This window comes from Prionailurus viverrinus, chromosome A1 (genome assembly GCF_022837055.1).
Source record: "Prionailurus viverrinus isolate Anna chromosome A1, UM_Priviv_1.0, whole genome shotgun sequence".
Classification (NCBI taxonomy): Eukaryota; Metazoa; Chordata; class Mammalia; order Carnivora; family Felidae; genus Prionailurus; species Prionailurus viverrinus.
Window position 1 is genome coordinate 34,453,115 of NC_062561.1, and position 7,520 is coordinate 34,460,634.

Here is a 7,520-nt window from a genome sequence, read left to right on the forward strand (position 1 = left end):
AAAAATCATGTGGGGTTCTAGAGATAGTTGAAACTTGGAGAGATTTGGTTTCTGTCGATCACAATTAGTTCACCTATGCATTTGAAATGGGACATTCAGAGTGTGTGTGTGTGTGTGTGTGTGTGTGTGTGTGTGTATGTATTTTTTTTTTAAAGATTTTAATGTTTATTTATTTTTGAGAGAGAGAGAGACAGAGAACAAGCAGGGAAGGGGCAGAGAGAGAAACACAGAATCCAAAGTGGGCTCCAGGCTCCAAGCTGCCAGCACAGAGCCTGACGCAGGGCTCAAACTCACAAACCTTGAGATCATAACCTGAGCCAAAGTCAAACGCTTAACTGACTGAGCCACCCAAGAGCCCCTCAGAATATGTATTTTAAGATAATAATCTCTGCAGAGCATGAAGACATTCTAAAACTATAAAGATCCTTACTCTTACTTATTTATGTGAATGTTTTAGCTAGTGTATATGTTTTGTGCTTTTATTTATGTATGTGCTAACACATTTTGCCATGGGTATAGAGTTAGTCTGGTAATATGAGCAAATATTATCCCAATCAGGTGATTTAACTTCTCACAGACCTTTTTAAAACTGAAGCCATTACTCATGTTTTTTTTTTATGGAAAGGTGTAATTATTTCTTTAAGGAGTACTAAAAAATTTTAATAATTACAGTAGAAGTTAACTTTTATCATAGTAGGTATAAAGATATTTTTGTTGTATATACAGAAATCATACTAATGCATGTACATATAATTCTGAAGACTTTTTTTTTCCAATATACAATTTTTTTGTTCACTTTCTACAGTTAGAAGAGACAGAGGTAAAAAGTAAAAATAGAAGGAGATGATCAAGAATTGACCAGTGGCATGAAAGTGTCTGAACAAATATAAAATGTAGAACCAGTAAAAGTAAAACCAGATATTATTTCTGGCAACTCAGGGTATTCTTGTTGCCCACATAAAGAAACTAGAGATATATCTTATTTTATTGCTAATTCAATAAATGTTATGTTTAGACATTTCGTATATTACAAAAAAGATTTGTAAAACAAAAGTAATTTATTGTAATGTAGGTAGGTCTTTCAGTCTATGCTGTTACAATGAGTTAAAACCTATTTGATTTATGAAACTAGACAGCTACAATAATAAACACTTCACAAAATTATATATAGTGAGTTGTTGTTTTATTTAGATGCTGAATTATTTTCAAAAATGCATTTATCTAGAAAATATACATATGATCATCAGAGTAGGACTGTGTCCCACAATTGAATCTTGAAAGCATTTGACAAATATGATACACGCCAGAAATATAAATGACAAGCAAGAATCAAGAGTATAAGCATGGATGATCTATTTAAACATGCAAGCATGTTTCAACATAATGAATAAACTTATACATCAAACTAAGCCAGACACTTCTGGATTGCAAGCCTATTTAGAGAATGTTTCACTTTAGTCATTTTTTACTTTCCTTTATTGTTAAGTCAAAAGCACTACATTTGAATTTTGAAACCAAATGAAATGAATTTGGAAGCACAAAAGAAATTAAATGATCAAAACCAAAAATTATTATACCAGTGCCTGCTACACCCAGTTATAAAGAAAACCTTTGAAAATACATGATATAGAACAACAACAAAAAATCACTTAAGTGTGTTGTACTATGATTCCCAGTTACTTTAAAGATAGTATAAATTTCCATACTTTTGTATTGCTAATATAATTGAGCTCTGATATCTCTGGCTTGTGTTAAGCATTGTGCATTATCTTATTTAATTTTCACAAAAGCCCATTCTACCTTATCAGTTTTAACTCAATTAATTATTTTTTTTCTTTATTTTTTATTTTAGCCACTCTGAAATCAGGATTCATGTTACCATTCTACTTATAAAATGCCATAAGGTAACTGTTGAGTTTTTTTTTTCCTTTGTTAATGGTACATAAAATAAAGGTATGTCTTAGACTGCTCAAAATAGATGGTGCCAATTTTCCATATGAAAAAAAAATGATGATTAGAAAAGCTTAAATAAGCCTGATCAAAGTGAAATAACTAACAGGTTTTAGAACTAGGATACCAACTAAGACTCTGATATCTGTAGATATACACATCAGAAATACCCCATAATACTTTCCCCCACATTATTTGTATGTATTTCCAACATTAGTATTCATTTAATGATTACAAGGACTACTTTACCATTGTTTAAGCTACAGTGAAGTAATTAATTCTAATAATGGTTACTACTAAAATGAAAATAAATTAATATTTTTATTCTTTTGTTATGACGAGATGAAATAGATTATGCTACTTCTATTCTCTGAACTTGATAGAGTACCAGCAATGACCTTTCACAAAAGATTACAAAACAAAATTATTTTTCCTGCTAGAACGTCCATCTGATAGTTTTGGATGCTTGTGTGGAAACTGTTTTTGTTTTTGTTTTTGTTTCTATAATATAACAAAAAGCACTATGTATTGTCAGAATTTACCTGTAAATAATGGATCTGTTCAGCTATGCCTTCATTCTATGGAAAATTGTCCTAAAAGTTTACATTCAGTGAACACACTCAATTTATCTTACATAAATGTGCTTTATACCTGTCTTTTCTCTTCTTTATGGAGAATTGAAGTAAAAGTTAGGTCATTGTAAAAATACTTCACTTATTAATTTAACAAATATTCATTAAAGGTACCTATTAAATTCTATATATAGTTTTTAGCATGGGGGATATATTATTATTAAAGAAAAATTATCTCTATCCTCAAGAATAATCAAGTTAGAAAAGGAAATTAATATTAAATATTTTTACAAATGCACATATTAATACAAATTCTGATATGTGCTCAGTAGAAGAGAGGACATAATGCTCTCATAAGCTATTACAGCAGAGAAAGAGGGGAGAGTCATAAAGGCTTCTGTAAGAAAGCAACATTTAAGATGAATCCCAAGGAATGAGTAGAAATTGGCAAGACGTAAGGGAAGTGTATTTCACATAAAATGAACAGCTGTATGAAATCACCATGACAAAGGGGTATCTCTCATGCACCACTGCAACTTCCATTAGATTCTTTTGTTTCTTATTCCACCAACTACTGTGTGGATCAGAGCTGAGTGGGTTTTGACTGACCTCATGCAGACACAACCTGATTGTGCCTCAATTCAGACTCCTGTCCTGTGTTTTCCTTCCAACCTGTGGCTTCTCTTTTGATGCCACTGGACACTCCCTACTCAAGGCTCACTATGACAACTTGTAAGTGCAGGGAATTTAACACTTTCTGGGTCAAACTTTCATCAGAGCTTCTTTGGATATAAGAAGCTCACAATTAAATTTCTCTCCACTTTTTCTCTCGTTATGTATTGTACTAAACCTCAGTTTAAATTCCTTTTTGAAGGTTTTCTCGTGAGATCAATAATTCAGTTACACTTACTACAGACTAGCTAATAACAAAACTTTATAACTTCTCCTTCCTCATCTCCTTCACTCTCTTTGTCCTGCTCCTGAGGCCTGGACTTCCTAAGAAAACAATACCACAAAGTCCTCTGACTTAGTTTCTGGAGAAGCCAAATTGTAACAGGGATGTTCCAGGAAAGTCTATGGTGTTAAGGCCTGACCAGATGAAAAAAAAAAAAAAAAATTCCATTCTAACTGGTTTCAGCAGAAAGGGATTTATTACATTTAATTAAGTGGCTTACATCAGGTCTTCATAGGGATCACAAATTTTTGTATCATATGGACTACTCAGACTTCTTATGCCCAAGCAAGCCTGTCCTACAGACTCTGATCTGCTTTCCTCAGGCCCAAACCAGTTGCCCAAAGAATGAGAGTAGTCAATATTAAGGCATCCATAATCCATCTGTAGCATGCTAGCATGCCATAGCTCATCACCTGGGAAGCTCTAGCTAACAGATGCATTGGAAGGGTTGAGAAAACAAATGCTAAGATGAACATTCAAGATGACCCCCAGACTCCTGCATGGAATGGTCCACCATGGGAGCTGCTATTTCTACCATGATCAGAAACTGCTGCTGGTTGTAGGCCAATGTCAACAATGGAAGTTAAAGGAACCACTTTGCTCAGTCAGGAAATTGCTGCTACAGTAACCAGTTACAGAACCACTTTACCTATGACAATTTGTAGGAGAATAAAATGTGACTTTCAGTCTTTCTCTTCCCTAGGAACAAGTTTTAATATATACATTTAAATTTTATAACTTTATGCGCACGCACACACACACACACACACACACACGTATTACCTCCAATACATATGTACTAGAAGATCCAAAATATACTGAACATAGTATCTAACATAGTCCACCCTCATATTTAGCCAACATTTATATAAAAGCCTCACTCAAAGAAAGTTATAAGCCACTCTGTCTAGGCACATACTCCAGTGAATGCCATAGTATCTTTTGGGGAAGGGCAGGAGGTAGATAGAAGACTATGGTTCTTGTGGTGTCCGCATGGACCTTCCTCAAAAGCTTATGGCCTCTCCTTCCTTCAAGGGGCTCTGAGCTTGTGAATAGACTCAACCTTGGGATTTGGGGAAAGGTTATGAATTATCATTTGACTCCATTTGGCATAAACTGTTTCCTTCATTTCTTCCTTTTTTATCTACAGATCTGAGAAGACTTTACATTTTCCAATGTCAGTCTTACATACTCTTAAGAGAAATTGGACCATGCAGAGTATTCCTCCTTATTAAAATGTATTAAACTATAGTGCTCCCAGGTGTCCCAGTATGTTAAGCACTGGGCTCTTGTTTTTGGCTCAGGTCACGATCTCAGGGTTTCATGAGTTTGAGCCCTGCATTGGGCTCTATGCTGACAGTGCAGAGCCTCCTTGGGATTCTCTGTCTCTCTCATTCTCTGTCCCTCCCCCACTCACACTATCTCTGTTTTCTCAAAATAAATAAATAAACTAAAAAAAAAACCTTATTAAACCATAAAATGATCCAGAGAAATGGCCCTGCCTAACATCTCTCTCATTAGAAAACCAATCATTCTCATTAAAACTATTCTTTCAAATAACAGCATCTTCCTTGCCTATAAAAACCAACAATAACACCTCTTTTCAGAGATAAGGGTGCTTTCTCATCACGTATTTTACAATGTCTGGGTGAATGCAATTACTCTAAATCTTTTGAAGGACCTATTTATGGGTTGAATGAGGAAGTTGTACATTGTAAATATATTTTATATTCTAGTCCATGAAAAATTTTAGAGGAATTTTTCTGTATTTACAAGGAATTTTGAATGTCTTAAAAAAACTTAACGTTTATTCATTTTTGAGAGACAGAGAGTGCAAAAAGGCCTGGGGCAGAAGGAGGGAGACACAAAATCCAAAGCAGGCTCCAGGCTCTGAGTTGTCAGCATAGAGTCTGACATGGGGCTCAAACTCACGAACTGTGAGATCATGACCTGAGCCAAAGTCAGAGCTTAATTGACTGAGCCACCCAGGTGCCCCAGGAATTTCTAATGTCTTAAAGCCATTTAGCAAAGTAATTATTTGGTCTTTGCTTCAGTTAACTAAACTTAGCAAACAATTAAATCCACTGAAGATAGAGTCTTGTCAAGAGTACCAATATCTGTGGCTCAATCTGAATTATATTTCTCCCTCCTTGGTTTAGCAACCTCAGACTATATTTTAGTGCCTTTAAAACCATTTTTTCTCATATCTTTTATATGAGTTTTTCTTTTTGGGGGTGGTGGAATGTTTTTCCAAGTAGAAGGGGTAAAGCCATTTCGTGTTTCTCCATTTTAGAGGGAGTGGAAGACCTCATGAACTGATTTTTTAACTTCTAAAGGATCAACCTACATGGTTCATAAAGAGTGGGTTGATGTACTATAGGAATGAAAGCAGAAAGATCAGTTGGGAGCCTATTCTAGAAGAAAAGGAAATATCAAATGCTGGGTTGGACTAGACTAGTGGCTGAGTAAATGGGAGACAGATATGATATATATTTTACAGGTAGGTCACGTTGATAGTCATGCAAAGTAGTTTTCATCTATTACATTTTCTCACACTATAGAAAGTAGTATAAATTGCATATTAAAAAATTATAGGCCAATCTTTGTATGCTGTAACTAGTAATGATAATGTATTAAATATTAATGGATTAAAGGTTTTTTTCATTAGTAAGATTTAGCATAATTAAACTTGAAAACTTTAGCATTTACTATAATGGAAGATGCACTCTGTTTTCAAGAACATTAAATGGAAAAGATAGAAATAATGGATTTCTATAAAATTCTCTTAAGTCTGTTAAATTGATTTACTAAAATTAGAGACATATTTAAATGAGTTATAAGTCACATCGTTACTCTCAGATAATAATGTATATATTTGTAATTTATTGGGATCTCAGTTTTGTAAATTTAATCATCAGAATTTTTATTCACTTTAGCATGAAACAACTTGGAGTTAGACCAAGATGACTTTGATAGCAATTTATTTGATAGAATGTCTTCCAAGCCACACCATCAAGCAACAGATGAGAATATCTGAAAAATTTTATAATACAACTTTGTATAAATTATATAAAATATTTTAATTCAAGAAAGTAAAATTCTACATAACTGGGAAAATCCTATATTTTGAAGAAACTTAATAGGTAGGTAGATAGATGTATTTGTAGATAAAAGAATGCATGCTTTCTAATAAACTATCCAGTTGCCTTTTGATATTATTGGTTTAAACTTAATCATTGATTTTTCTTTAACCACACCTGAATAGCCATTCTCTCAAAAGCCCTCATGATAATTTTTGTCAGAACTTTTCTTAGGCTGAGCAATAACCATTCTATCATTCCTTCTAATTTTTGCTACGATTGCTTATAAAAAGTTCTTTGTCCTTCTTTAGACAGTTTCTTAAGCAAATATTGTTTCTGCCTTATAGCTATTTCTGCTCCTATGTTTGATCTAGCACAAAAAAAGATATACTCACACTGCTTTAAGCATCCCCTTAAGTTCTTGTTTTATTTTAAAGAAAACGATGTAACATAAGGTTATTTTTTATGTTTTTTTCCTGTAATTATTTGTACTCACTAAAATGTTAGTGAATATATTTTAAATTGATATATAATGTTTAAAAATAATTATTTTTTAATTCCATTCTTTAGCCCATTTTTCTTCCTTATTTTATTATTAACTGACAGTTCCATATTTATTTGAGAAGTAAATTTCTATTGACTGGGAAGGAGATGGGATATAAAATAAAAATTTAAGATACATATGATCCAGAATATGAATATTAAGCACTATTTCCAATGTGATGCACTCAATTATAAATGGCTTAAACGTGGCACACAGAATTTACAGCCTCTTTTCATTTTCACTTCCACTAATGTCTTAAGATATTAAGAAGTCAATTACTTGAATAACCCTTGATTATTTGAAATGATAAATTGAAAGTTTAATATATATTTTTAAATGTGCATGTTCTCCTTTATAATGATAACTTATAATAATTATTTCTGAACATTAAAGATATTAAATATTCTCCCTTTTAAATT